This window comes from Triticum dicoccoides, chromosome 4A (assembly GCF_002162155.2).
Source record: "Triticum dicoccoides isolate Atlit2015 ecotype Zavitan chromosome 4A, WEW_v2.0, whole genome shotgun sequence".
Taxonomy (NCBI): Eukaryota; Viridiplantae; Streptophyta; class Magnoliopsida; order Poales; family Poaceae; genus Triticum; species Triticum dicoccoides.
The window spans coordinates 558,726,458-558,741,936 of record NC_041386.1 but is presented as its reverse complement, the minus strand read 5'-3'; positions in this window follow the sequence as shown (position 1 = coordinate 558,741,936).

The following is a 15,479-nucleotide window of genomic DNA, read 5'->3' as shown; positions in this document are numbered from 1 at the left end:
AGCTCAGTGCTAGACTTTTGTTAAGCATCTTGTGTGCATCCCTGCCATGTATTTTTTTGTCATGTTTGGTTGCTGTAGCATGTTCGTTTTGTTGCATTTAGATGCGTACTTGCTGTAAATCGCAGACCGGTGTGATTTTTGAATCGCTTGCCATTTCCAAACCGTAACTTTGATTCTGGCGTTCTTTATATCGTTTTCAAGCGATTTAATCTCATCTTTCCAGTGGCACACTTGGTTTTCCAAGTTGAGGCCAGGTTCATGCTTTTCCTGTCATATCTTGCATTTTGCATCCCGCATCGCATTCCGCATAGCATATCATCATTTCATCATATTGCTTGGTCTTGCACGTGGTTGATTGTATCCTTGTTGTTTGTTTGTCTTGTTAGGGTAGAGCCGGGAGACGAGTTCGCTAACGAGGAGCCCGTTGAGTTTGCTTTCGAGGATCCAGTCAACTCTGACAACTGTGCAGGCAAGATTATTATACCCTCGAAATCACTACTATCTTTGCTATGCTAGTTTGATCGCTCTTTTGCTATGCCATTGCTACGATGCCTACCACTTGCTTTCAAGCCTCCCAAATTGCCATGTCAAACCTCTAACCCACCCTTGTCCTAGCAAACCATTGATTGGCTATGTTACCGCTTGCTCAGCCCCTCTTATAGCGTTGCTAGTTGCAGGTGAAGATTGAAGGCCGTTCCTTGTTGGAACATTTATTTACTTGTTGGGATATCATTATATTGCTATGTTGTCTTAATGCATCTATATACTTGGTAAAGGGTGGAAGGCTCGGCCTCTTGCCTAGTGTCTTGTTCTACTCTTGCCGCCCTAGTTTCCGTCATATCGGTGTTATGTTCCCGGATTTTGCGTTCCTTACGCGGTTGGGTTATAATGGGAACCCCTTGATATTTCGCCTTGATTAAAGCTTTTCCAGCAATGCCCAACATTGGTCTTACCATTTGCCACCTAGCCTCTTTTCCCTTGGGTTTCCGGAGCCCGAGGGTCATCTTATTTTAAACCCCCCCAGGCCAGTGCTCCTCTGAGTGTTGGTCCAACCTAGAGTCCTATGCAGCGCCCCCTCGGGGAAACTCGAGGTTTGATTTTAGTTGTATGGAGCGCTCATCTGAGTGTGCCCTGAGAAAGAGATATGTGCAGCTCCTATCAGGATTTGTCGGCACATTCGGGCGGTGTTGCTGGTCTTGTTTTAACCTGTCGAAGTGTCTTGAGTTACCGAGATATCGAGTCTGATCGGAACATCTTGGGAGGAGGTCTATTCCTTCGTTGACCGTGAGAGCTTGTCATGGGCTAAGTTGGGACTCCCCTGCAGGAATTTGAACTTTCGAAAGCCGTGCCCGCGGTTATGGGCAGATGGGAATTTGTTAATGTCCGGTTGTAGATAACTTGAACCTTAACTTAATTAAAATGAATCAACTGAGTGTGTTACCGTGATGGCCTCTTCTCGGCGGAGTCCGGGAAGTGGACACGGTGTTGGAGTAATGTTTGCGCAGGTTGCTCTCTAGTTTCTCACTCGCGCTTTGCCTCCTCTTCTCGCTCTCTTTTGCGAATAAGTTAGCCACCATACTTGCTAGTCGCTTGCTGCAGATCCATATATATTTACTTTGCCATACCCATAAGCTTAAATAGTCTTGATCGCGAGGGTGCGAGATTGCTGAGTCCCTGTGGCTCACAGATTACTATTACACCAGATGCAGGGCCTGATGATTCCGCTCCAGGAGACGCGTACGAGCTCAAGTGGGAGTTCGACGGGGACTCACAACGTTACTATGTTTCCTTTCCTGATGATCAGTAGTGGTGCCCAGTTGGGGGTGAACGGGACCGTGTCGCATGTTGGGTTCTCTTTTATTTTGGCGCCATAGTCGGGCCATGAGTGTTTGGATGATGTAATGTTATTTATGTACTTGATTGACGTGGTGAGTGTAAGCCAACTATGTTATCTCCCCTTTTATTATCATATTACATGGGATGTTGTGAAGATTGCCTAACTTGCAACATATGCCTTCAATGCGATTATGTCTCTAAGTCGTGCCTCGACACGTGGGAGCTATAGTCGCATCGAGGGTGTTACACAATCGCCGAGTCCCTTGGCCCAGAGTGAGCCACGTCTCCCCACCCCATCTGCCGCCATGCAGGCTGCCCATGCCCCCTCCCCCACGCCGCTGCTGGGCTTCCTCAACTCTGCCAGCGCCGCGGTGTCACCAATTCTTGCCACCTCGGGCCCTCGTTGTGGCTGCCTGGCGATCTCTCCCAACTTTACGCCTCGCCGCAGCACCCGCATTGCCAAAACCGATCGGGGCCTGGACTCTGAAGCCAAGGCCAAGCGCGTCCTCCTCCTCCGCTTGGGCCTCACAAAGACGGCGAACCAACATCCAATACGATCATGGACAGATACAACAAACTCTTCGAGTAACCCCTGGCCGCTGATGTCGTCCGTGCGTTCGCCGACTTCTACGGGTGGCACGTGCCCCTGTCGGTCCTTGACGGCCTCACGTCACCCATCTCCCTGCCATGCCCCTCGGCGGCATGAGCGTGATGCGCATTGCCGGCCACACCGCTCCCTGAGGGAGTCCTGGATTAAGGGGTCCTCGAGCGTATGACCTGTTAGCCATGGACTGGACTGATGGTCTGTGAAGATACAAAGACCGAAGACTGTACTCGTGTCTGGATAGGACTCTCCTTGGCGTGGAAGGCAAGCTTGTCGACCGAATATGCAGATTCCTTTCTTTGCAACTGACCTTCTGTAACCCTAGATCCTCCCGGTGTCTATATAAACCGGAGGACTTAGTCCGGATAGAGGAGACTCATTATCATAGCCATACACGCTGGACCTCTAGGGTTTAGCCATTACGATCTCGAGGTAGATCAACTCTTGTAGCAATCATATTCATCAATATCAATCAAGCAAGACGTAGGGTATTACCTCCATAGAGAGGGCCCGAACCTGAGTTAACATCGTGTCCCTTGTCTCTTGTTACCATCGACCTTAGACGCACAGTTCGGGACCCCCCAACCCGAGATCCGCCGGTTTTGACACCGACATTGGTGCTTTCATTGAGAGTTCCACCATGCTGTCGCTACAAGGTTTGATGGCCCCTTCAATCGTCAATAATAACACTGTCCAAGGAGAAACTTTCCTCCCCGGACAGATCTTCGTGTTCGGCGGCTTCGCACTGCGGGCCAATTCGTTTGGCCATCTGGAGCAGATCGAAAGCTACGCCCCTGGCCATCAGGTCAGATTTGGGAGCTTGAACTACATTGCGGACATCCGTGGAGACTTGATCTTCGCCGAATTCGAGACCACGGTAGCCTCTCCCGGCCCCCCTGATGATCATGACCTAAATCTGTCATCCGACTGCATCTAGGAGATTGCTCTTGTAACCGCTCTGGCCCTAGATCCGGAGCAAGCTGAGTCATCCAAGGATGGGAGGATCAACCCCACCACGGAGGTGGCAGATTCCACGACGTTGGAGCCGCACATAGACTTAACCTCTCACGACGTTTTTTGTCAGCGGAACTCTGGACTCGTATCCGGTCGAAAGTTCCGAACCACGTGAGCCCGCAGACGCTGAGCTTGATCATCTGTCGATCTTCGAATTCAGTGCCGCAGACATCTTCCAACACTTGCCTTTGGGCGATGTGCTAAACTCATTAAAGAACCTGTCCTTGGCGGAGGACTCACAGCCGAACTATATCCGGCTCGAACCAGGGGCCGACGGTGGAGAATTTTGCTTCCCACCCGCCACCCACTTCATAGCCATGGTTGAGGATTCGACCGATACACTTGATTACAACTCTGAGGACATTGACGGTATGGACGACGATGCCGAAGACAACAAAGACCCAGTCGATACAGCTAATGAACAAGATGAATGGGGGGATGGGCAGGTTAGCCCTGGTAAACAGGCCACGCACAAAGATTCGGAGGACGACAATTACCTTCTGCTCTCTGAGGATGAGGTGAGCCTCGGCATCATGGATTTCATCGTGCCTGACGAACCTCTTGAGCAGGAGTGCTTCAAGCGCCAACTAATAGCCACTGCAAGGAGCCTGAAAAAGAAGCAGCTGCAACTTGAAGCTGACCAAGATCTGCTCAGTGATAGATGGACTGAAGTCCTAGCCGCCGAAGAATACGGCCTTAGTGGCCCAGCCAAAAGCTACCTGAAGCATAGATTGCTACCCCAGGGCGACGACAAGGCGCTCAAGCCCGTGCCATCATCGCACAAGGCGGCAGGTCGACCACAACTTGGTCCGGGTAAAGCGGCAACTCAAGCTGAACACCAGACCGCCCCACCTCACCGTAAAGGTAAGAACAAAACAACTCAGGGTTGTGCATACGACCTTCAACATGACTTGGGTAGCAGCGCAGGACACTCAAGAGCGATCTACGGATCGTGAGGACATACCTCGACACGCGACGACGGCCGCCTATTCGGACGTGACAAACCTAGCCACGCCCGGGCTGAAAACCGCAAATGGACTCCATTGGAGGTACGTTGCAGTGTGGCCCAACACAGAGGTGCCGCACACCCTCTTTGCTTCACAAACAAAGTGATGGAGCATGAATTCCTAGGCAGGTTCAAACCTCTAAATATCGAATCATACGATGGAACAACGGATCCCACAGTATGGATCGAGGACTTTCGCCTCCATATCCACATGGCCTGTGGGGACGACCTTCATGCCATCAAATACCTACCACTAAAACTCAAAGGACCAGCTCGATACTGGTTAAACAGTCTGTCAAAAAATTCTATTGGCAGCTGGGAAGATTTGGTGGACGCCTTTCGTGACAACTTTCAAGGAACATATGTCCGGCCACCGGATGCCGATGACTTAAGTCACATTGTCCAGCAGCCCGGAGAGTCAGCCAGGAAGCTCTGGACTAGGTTTTTAGTTAAAAATAACCAAATCGTCGACTGTCTGGACGCGGAAGCCCTTGCGGCCTTTAAACACAACGTCTGGGATGAATGGCCTGCATGCCACCTCGGTCAAGAAGGACCTAGATCCATGACAGCCCTTACCGCTCTAATGACCCGCTTTTGCGCGAGAGAAGATAGCTGGCTTGCTCGTAGAGGCGCCAGCGCCAGCGACCCAGGCACTTCCGAAATCCGAGACGGCAATGGCAAGCCACGACGAAGCAAACACAACAGTCGCAATGATAATGAAAGATCACGCGACATAGCGGTCAACGCCGGACATAGCGGTCAATCCCAAACCCAGTCAACAGAAAAAGCCATTCGAGGCGAACAGAGACGGACCATCCAACCCAGACATGATACTGGACTGACCCTGCCAGATTCACGGCCACCCCAATAAACCGGCTAATCATACCAACAGAGACTGTTGGGTCTTCAAGCGAGCCGACAAGCTCAACGCCGAACACAGGGGAAGGGGGCCACCAGGCAATAGGGACGACAAAGTGGTTCACCAGCCAAATGTCGGGGAATAGAAGCAATTTCCCCCCGAAGCTCGATCAAATCCAGAGCAGAAGTATACCCATTAAAACTATACCACGCATACATAACTACACACTTAAGATACCATGGGCATTGGCGGAAGCATAATACGGACAAGTCTGCGAGCACTCCGGTAACATTTTTATTTACCTTTTTCTTTCTTCATTATCTCTTAAAAACAGGTGGCGTAAAGGAGAAACATCTAAGACCGACTCCATCGGAGTTCGGATCCGCACACTCACCTACGGGGTCATTTCCTTCAAGGATTTCCCTTGCCGAGGACAGGCGGCGCAGACGTGCTATAGGAGGTCCAAAATAACTTTTTGTAGACCGCACTCTTTTTTCGAGCCTATAACATGCCTTTTTTCCTCTGCCTTCGACCCAGGGCATATCAAATAGCCAGGGTCATGGCCTTTATATATCAAGTAATCTTTGGCATATCGCTCAGGTCCCAGTTCACATTACCCGAATTAATCATTCCACGTCTTTCCGCAAATGAATACGCCCTTTATGGTCGCTTCACAGATATACCCCGGTCTTAAATCGCTAGGGGCTCGGTAAGGGAACAAATGAGTTGCCAACAAAGTCCGAACAACTTTTACAGCGTACTTCAGCATAGCGAGTTTGGCCTTATATGCATCAGCTCCGGATCATGTCTTGGGTCAATAGTTGGGTTGCCCGGCTCCTATGCTTGCTATCCTACATTCCGCTCTATCGGCTAGGGTAGTAAAGGGAGAACTACTACGATTGTGCTGCCGGTTCACCTGGATCAGCACCTCAGTAGAGAAAGCCGAAAACTGACTGTCATGATGCGGCGAGAGCTGGTCAACCACTCGATGACTTATTGAAATCTCTAGCGATTCCTCCGTGTCACACGAAGGACCTCTTTCCGGTCAAATATGTACACGCATTGTATGAATAAGCCGCATACATACCAGGGGCTATGTCGTAGACCCACCATAAAACTCCTATGGCTAAGTGAAAGTGTTAACGCCCTATAGTCTGGTTGCCTGGTTTTTCGCATTGACACCTCCTTCACAGACCAAGACATTGGGTCAAGAGTGATCAAATGCTTTTCCGAACACCCCCGTACTTCCTACGAGGGGGCTGAAGTTGATGACTGGAAAACTTCCAAATTATATTAAAACGGCCGCACAGGAGGAACATAAACTTTCGAGCAATATATAAAATTGTCTCGTACAATTCTCATACACCTCACTCGAACATTATGTCTTTCGAGCATTGACCCTCTATCAAGCGGGCGACCACTAGGATGTCTTCAAAATAATGCTCCGGTTCGTGGTGATCCTTGCCCTTGGGTGGATTATTCACCGCAACATCGATGGCTTTCATCTTCCCCCAGAATGTCTTGACTCGGGCAAAGGCCATCCATGCACCCTTGATGCACACCGACCGCTTCACAGCATCGATACGTGGCACCGCGTCAACAAGCCGCTACACCAAGCCAAAGTAGCTATTTGGAACAGGATCAGTTGTCCATAACCGGATTATGACGTTCTTCATGGCAGGCCGGATATCCTATGAAGCTCGGCCCACTGGGAATCTGCTCATTCAGCAACAGGGGGCGCTTCGATGCGCCGAATTGTGACCAGAAAAGCTTCTCCGTTGCATACCCATCTCGCGCTTGGTAAAACTGCGCTGCATCGGAACAACTCCTCTAAAAACTCATCCGGAGAACTCCACAATTGGTTAAGCTGAGCATAGTTCGGATCACCGAACTTAGTGAAAGGATCGATATGGTTGACTAGAGGGGGGGGGGGGTGAATAGGCAACTAACAATTTTTAGCTTTTCTTTACCAAATTAAAACTTTGCATCAAAGTAGGTTGTCTAGATGTGCACCTAGGTGAGCAACCTATATGATGCAACAACAACGAACAAACGAGCAAGCAAGAGAAGTAACACTAATAAGCTTGCACAAGTAAAGGTAAGATATAACCAAGAGTGGACCCGGTGAAGACGAGGATGTGTTGCCGAAGTTCCTTCCTTTTGAAGGGAAGTACATCTCCGTTAGAGCGGTGTGGAGGTGATGACCCACAAGTATAGGGGATCTATCGTAGTCATTTCGATAAGTAAGAGTGTCGAACCCAACGAGGAGCAGAAGGAAATGATAAGCGGTTTTCAGCAAGGTATTCTCTGCAAGTACTGAAATAAGTGGTAACAGATAGTTTTGTGATAAGGTAAATTGTAACGAGCAACAAGTAACGAAAGTAAATAAAGTGCATCAAGGTGGCCCAATCCTTTTTGTAGCAAAGGACAAGCTGGAACAAACTCTTATATAAGGAAAAGTGCTCCCGAGGACACAAGGGAATGTCGTCAAGCTAGTTTTCATCACGTTCATATGATTCGCGTTCGATACTTTGATAATTTGATATGTGGGTGGACCGGTGCTTGGGTGTTGTTCTTACTTGAACAAGCATCCCACATATGATTAACCTCTATTGCAAGCATCCGCAACTACAACAAAAGTATTAAGGTAAACCTAACCATAGCATGAAACATGTGGATCCAAATCAGCCCCTTACGAAGCAACGCATAAACTAGGGTTTAAGCTTCTGTCACTCTAGCAACCCATCATCTACTTATTACTTCCCAATGCCTTCTTCTAGGCCCAAATAATTGTGAAGTGTTATGTAGTCGACGTTCACATAACACCACTAGAGGCTAGACAACATACATCTTATCAAAATATCAAACGAATACCAAATTCACATGACTACTAATAGCAAGACTTCTCTCTTGTCCTCAGGAACAAACGTAATTACTCACAAAGCATATTCATGTTCATAATCAGAGGGGTAATAATATGCATATAGGATCTGAACATATGATGTTGGGGATATTACCACTAGGCGTAAACCGGCCTACTTGGGCTGGGTTAACTTCATTAGTGGTATAAGCAGATGAAGTCCCAAGGCCTATAGTCGGTTTAGAATCTGTAGCCGTAAACCGACCTGATGTATAACTTGTATTGTAAGTTAGGAATAGAGAGATACCAACCGGGACACGAGTATGAACCGGTTGGGACTCTATGGACCGACGGGCGTCACCCGTGTATATAAGGGGACGACCCGGCGGCGGTTCAGGACAGACAACGACAACTCGAGCCTGGGCGAAGCTTGTTTGCTCCCTAGCCATCGAGACCATATCAATTCCATCACAACTAGACGTAGGCTTTACCTTCATCGAAGGGGCCGAACTAGTATAAAACCCTCGTGTCTTTGTGTCCGCTTTAACCCCTTCAAGTAAACCCGTGGCGATGGCTCCACGACTAAGTCCTTTCACTAGGATATCTGCCGTGACAAATCCACGACAGTTGGCGCCCACCGTGGGGCTATCGCACGATGGTTTGACGATCTTGGAGGGCAAGCTCAAAGGACTCGAAGGCTATGCTGTGGGCCAGATGACCAAGAGTCGTCGTGGCAAGATCTACATCGACGACGCAGGATGGGGTCCCGAGGCCGATTCGATTGAGTACGGGTACCGGGTCCCCTTTGGTGGCATACACGTTTTCATCGGTAAGACCGGTGAGCCGGGGCCTGAGCCGGACATCTGCATCGACCTCGTCGAGACGGCTCAGCGTGCGAGATCTACCCAGGCTAAACCGGCCGTGAAGCGTGCCTTCGTTGGAGTCATCCACGGAGGAGGGCGTGAGGACGAGTCAGAACACGGTAGCGAGGCCGTCGTCTATTCCGGCGACGAGTCCTCGACCGGAGAGACCGAATCACTATACCAGTTACAAGACGACCAGGTTAGGGGCTGTTCCGATGGCGACAGTATTCCGGACCCCCCAGGCCAGGTCAACCGGGTTGGAATATTCATGGCCGGCACACAGGCGGCGAACCACTCTTCGACCGCCGCAGCAGTGCTCTCCGGATCAGCAGGGGCAGGAGGCCTTGTGCGCCCGCCGATTCAAGTTCTATCTGATCTATTTGATACACTAGCCGCGCTCATGGCAGAGGACAATCCGGCGGATCAGGAGGCCCATAATACATAAATTGCAAAGGTGAGAGAGCAGATCGTGCAAGCCAAAGCGGATCTGGCCGCAGAAAAAGACAGGATGGCCGCAGAGCGGGCCGCTTTGGACGCCCAGGCTTATAAGCTCATGCTTGACCAGAACGCATCACAGGAGGTCTTAAAGCGGAAGCACAGATCACGCCTGGCGTTAGGGTTTGATCCCCGGAATCTCTTTCACACTCCAGGAGCTGGGCCCAGTAATCCGCCACGGCACCTGGAGGCAAACCGGATTGAGGCACCAGGACCAGGGGGACGGTCCAACCTCGCCTGATGGAACCTCCTCAGCAGAACATTGTGATTCTTTCGCCGGTCCAGACGCCCCCAGGTCATTATTCTAATCCTATGGACAACCTTGTTGCGGCCGCTGCGCGATTAGAGGCTATTCCAGTCGAAGGGGACTCTCCGCAAGCGATAGAGACGCGCCGGGTTAAGGAGCTTCTCCGGACCGCGCTGATTCAGCAGGAAGCATACTCGTACAACCGTGATCGGATTCACTCTACGCCCCGTCCAAGCCGGAGCTATAGCAGGCGCATGGATGAACCGGCCATATCGAGCAATGCGCGAGGCCGTGAAGCAGCCCATGGCAATAGCCCGACAGGCGGTGTTCGCGATGCTCAGGATGTGGTGGACCGGGCCCGGGCACGGAGGGAAGCCGAGTTAGCAACGCAGGATGATGCGGATCAACTTACACCGGTTCGCCCTACCACCTTCGCCGGACCAAGAGTCGCATCCGCTTTGGGAGTGCCTTGTTTAATCCCCGCTTTACGCAATGTGCGCCTGCCCAAAGATTTCAAGGGTCCACGCAAGGTGCCGAATTACACCGCTGATTTATTCCCTGAAGCGTGGATAGAGAGTTATGAGATGGCCATGGAGATGTTAGACGTGGATGAGACCGCATGTGCAAAGTACTTCACCATGATGCTTGAAGGCACGGCGCGTACCTGGTTGAAAAGCCTACCGCCCAATTCTGTCGGCTCATGGGCCCAGTTGCGGGCCCGGTTTATCCAGAATTTCAAGGATACGTGTAAGCAGACCAAATCCATAGTAGACCTGGCGGCTTGTGTCCAGGGGGAAGGAGAATCAACGACCCATTGGGTGCGCCGCGTTTCGGAAATTTTGCACTCGTCCGACAGGATTAATGCTGACTCTGCGATCTTAACCCTGGAAGGCAACTGCCGGTTTGAGCCTTTAAAATTGAAATTGGGACGCATGAAGCGGTTCTGTAATGACATGGGAACCCTCATGGCCGCTCTAGTGAAGTATGCTGATTCGGACAGTACCAAGGATCCCGAGACTGATGATGATGAAGCAGGAAAGGGAAGGAAGAATAGCAACTCCAAACAGCAGCAGTATAAACCGGCGGGTCATGGAAACGGAGGCAAGCGCAAGGCGGATGGCAGCATGGACTTTGTGGCCAACACTAATGCACAGGACAGGGGGCAGCGGTGCAGAGGTAAAGCGGCAAATCGTAATGGGGCTCCCAATCCTAACGCAAGCCGCTTGAGTTATTTGATGAATCAGCCTTGCCCGAAGCACGGGACGAAGGAGGCGCCGGCTAACCATCTTTGGAAGGATTGTTATATCATGCAGGAGTTTAAAAACTCTAATGCCTTCCGGTATGATCACGGGTCAGGTGGCGGTTCAGGATCCGGTTTTCGTGGGCCGGATCATGATGGAGCTTCCGGTTCAGGTCGCAATCAGGGCGGTCACAATCACCAGAATAACCAGAACGGCCAGCAGCAGCAGCAGCAGCAGTTGGGTTATCAGAGCCAGCCAAAACAGTTGAACAATGGGCAATATCATGTTTTCACAACTGGCTTGGATAAACGCGACCGAAAACTCCACAAGCGAGCGGTGAATTCTGTTGAACCGGCCTTACCACGTTACTTGCGCTGGTCGGAACAGCCTATCGTGTGGAGCAGAGAGGATCACCCGCCCCGGGTTGATAATCCGGGCCAGCTAGCATTAGTGGTAGACCCTCAGGTGGGGGGTTATAAATTCACCAAGGTACTCATGGATGGAGGAAGCAGTATTAACATACTATACTATGAGACATTCCGTCGCATGGGTTTAACAGACAAAGATCTCAGACCGTCTAATACGGTGTTCCATGGTGTGGTGCCTGGCAAATCTGCATATCCTGTTGGTAAGATAGCCCTGGACGTGGTTTTTGGGGACGAGCACGACTCCCGGTCGGAAAAACTAACATTTGAGGTGGTGAAGATCCAGAGCCCATATCATGCCTTGTTTGGCCGGCCGGCTTACGCCAAGTTCATGGCGCGGCCTTGTTATATCTACTTGCAGCTCAAGATGCCGGGTTACAAGGGGACAATAACGGTTCATGGGAGCTGTAGGGTCGCTTTGGAATGCGAGGAAGGTGATGCGGCTTATGCAGAGTCGGTCTGTGCCACGGAGGAGTTGAAGTACTATAAGGACAATGTTGATCCAGCAGATATGACTCCTTTGAAGAAGCCAACTACAGAGCATGATTCGGATCTGAAGTTCAAATCGGCAGCTGAGACCAAGCTTGTTGACTTCGTGCCCGGCGATTCGTCCAAGAAGTTCACTGTTAGTGCCAATTTGGATCCCAAATAGGAAAGCGCGCTCATCGAGTTCATCCGTGAGAATCGGGACATCTTCGCATGGAAACCATCCGACATGCCAGGTGTACCAAGGGAACTCGCTGAGCACACTCTTAATGTGGATCCTAGATATAAACCGGTGAAGCAATTCCTCCGCCGGTTTAACGAAGAAAGGCGAAAGGCCATTGGAGAGGAAGTGGCCAGGCTTTTGGCAGCTGGCTTTATCATTGAGGTGTTCCATCCAGAGTGGCTTGCTAATCCGGTGCTGGTTCTTAAGAAAAATGGCACTTGGCGTATGTGTGTGGATTACACAGATCTTAACAGGGCCTGTCCAACGGATCCTTTTGCCCTCCCCCGCATTGACCAGATCATTGATGCCACGGCGGGTTGTGAGCATTTGAGTTTTTTGGATGCATACTCTGGATATCATCAGATCAAAATGGCGGTTAAGGACCAGGAGAAAACAACGTTTATTACTCCCTTTGGAGCCTTCTGCTATGTATCTATGCCCTTCGGACTCAAGAGTGCCCAAGCCACCTATCAACGGTGTGTACAGAATTGCCTGCATAAACAGATCGGCCGCAATGTGCACGCCTATGTGGATGATATTGTAGTAAAATCAAGGCAGAAGGAGACGCTGGTGGATGACTTGAAGGAAACCTTTGACAACTTGCGGGTTTACAAGATGATGCTTAATCCGGCCAAGTGTGTCTTTGGTGTTCCGGCAGGCAAGTTACTAGGTTTCCTGGTGTCTAATAGAGGAATTGAGGCTAATCCGGAGAAGATTACAGCTATCACCTCCCTGGCTAAACCGAAGTGCCTCAATGATGTTCAGCGTTTGGCGGGCCGAATCGCCGCACTAAGCCGGTTTATCAGCCGCCTCGGAGAAAAGGCCATTCCTTTGTACCAAATGCTGAGGAAGACAGACCATTTCATTTGGAGTCCGACTGCTGATGAAGTATTTGAGGACTTGAAGCGGCAGTTAGCCAATCCGCCTGTCCTTGCAGCTCTGGTCGACAAGGAGCCACTATTATTATACGTAGCAGCCAATGCTCGGGCAGTTAGCGTGGCTATTGTGGTGGAACGCAAGGAGGCAGGCAAGGAGTATCCGGTTCAGCGGCCGGTTTATTATATCAGCGAAGTGCTTATTGAATCCAAGCAAAGGTATCCGCATTGGCAGAAGCTGGTCTATGGTGTTTTCATGGCTAGTCGGAAGTTGAAGCAGTATTTTCAAGGGCACCCCATCACAGTGGTCAGTTCAGCTCCCTTGGGTGACATCATACAGAACCGGGAGGCGACTGGCCGGATTGCCAAGTGGGCTATAGAGCTTGGGCCACACGGACTGAAGTATGTACCTCGGACGGCGGTGAAGTCTCAAGCACTTGTTGATTTCATCAATGATTGGACGGAGTTACAAGCACCAGAGGAGAAGCCGGATCACACATATTGGACTATTCATTTTGATGGATCCAGGCAACTGGAAGGCTCGGGGGCTGGAGTTGTATTAACTTCCCCACAAGGTGATAAGTTTTGTTATGTTCTCCGCTTAATGTTCCCTTGTACTAATAATGCAGCTGAGTACGAAGCCTTGCTCCATGGTCTCTGGATGGCTAAAGAGATGAACTTAAGCCGGGCTAAGTGCTTCGGTGACTCGGACCTCGTGGCTCAGCAGGTGTCTGGCACTTGGGATTCTAAGGACCCGCTCATGGCTGCATATCGTCGGGAGGTGGATAATGTTGCGGGTTGTTTCAAGGGTTATCAAGTGGATCATGTGGACCGTCAGAAGAATGAAGCGGCGGACGCTTTAAGCCGGTTGGGTTCTCAGCGCAAACCGGTCCCGCCTAATGTCTTTCTGGACGTGTTGCACAACCCGTCATTCCAGCTCCCAGGTGAAGCGGATTTGGCTATTCCTGATCCAGAGGCTCAATTGGTGGCAGCACTGCATGCTATTCCGGATTGGACAGTTCCTTATCTTACGTACATGAACCGCGGGGACTTACCAGAGGATGAGGTTCTAGCCAGGCAGATAGTCCGGGATCCAAGTCGATGACGATTGTTAATGGTGAGTTGCATCATTGCAGTGTATCAGGGGCGTTTCAACGTTGTGTTTCTCCTGAGGAAGGCTGTGAAATATTAAGAGAAATCCATGAAGGGGATTGTGGACATCACGCCGGTTCAAAGTCTCTGGTAGCAAAGGCGTTTCGTCACGGGTTCTACTGGTTGACAGCGCATGCTGACGCGGAGGACTTGGTTAAACGGTGTGATGGATGTCAGAAATTTTCAAGGCATGCTCATGTGCCGGCTCAAGAATTGAGGATGATCCCAATAACGTGGCCGTTTGCAACTTGGGGGCTGGATATGGTCAGACCTTTTAAAAGATCCAAGGATAAGAAAACCCACCTTTTGGTGGCAGTTGACAAATTTACCAAGTGGGTTGAAGCGGAGCCTGTCGGCAAGTGTGATGCAGCAACAGCGGTGCAATTCATCAAAAAGGTGATTTTCCGGTTTGGTTTTCCACACAGTATCATTACTGACAATGGTACCAATTTATCCAAGGGCGCTATGAAGGAGTTCTGTGAACGTGAGCACATCCGACTTGACGTGTCGTCAGTGGCACACCCCCAGTCCAATGGACAGGCAGAACGAGCTAATCAGGAAATCTTGCGAGGCATCAAACCCCGGCTTATGGTCCCATTGCAAAGAACACTAGGATGTTGGGTTGAAGAGCTACCATCTGTGTTATGGAGTATCAATACTACGCCAAACCGGTCCACATGATACACACCATTTTTCATGGTCTATGGAGCAGAGGCAGTTCTCCCTAGTGATATCCGGCACGATTCGCCTCGTGTGGCAGCTTATGTTGAAGCGGACAATGAGACAGCACGGCAAGACGCTTTGGACCTATTGGACGAGGAGCGTGATATAGCGGCTGCCCGTTTGGCGGTTTACCAGCAAGATCTTCGTCGCTATCACAGTCGCCGGGTTAGAACCAGAACTTTTCAAGAAGGAGATTTGGTGCTCCAACTCATCCAAGATCATATGGATATGCACAAGTTATCCCCACCTTGGGAGGGACCTTTCGTGGTCAGCAAGAATTTGCACAACGGGTCGTACTATCTGATGGATATTCGAGAGCATAAAGACTCACGTACGTCAGAGGAGGAGACCAACAGGCCGTGGAATATAGCTCATCTTCGGCCTTACTACACTTGAGCCATCGGCTCTATCTATGTACATATCATGACAGTGTATATATTATCTTTGATATAATAAAACCGGAGCCTCAGCTAAAAGCGGGGTCTCTGTCTTTCTTATCATGCGTGGTTACCTGGAGTGGTTCTGTTTTTAAAGCAGCCTCCGGTTTTCCCCTTGACATTTGCTTTTTAT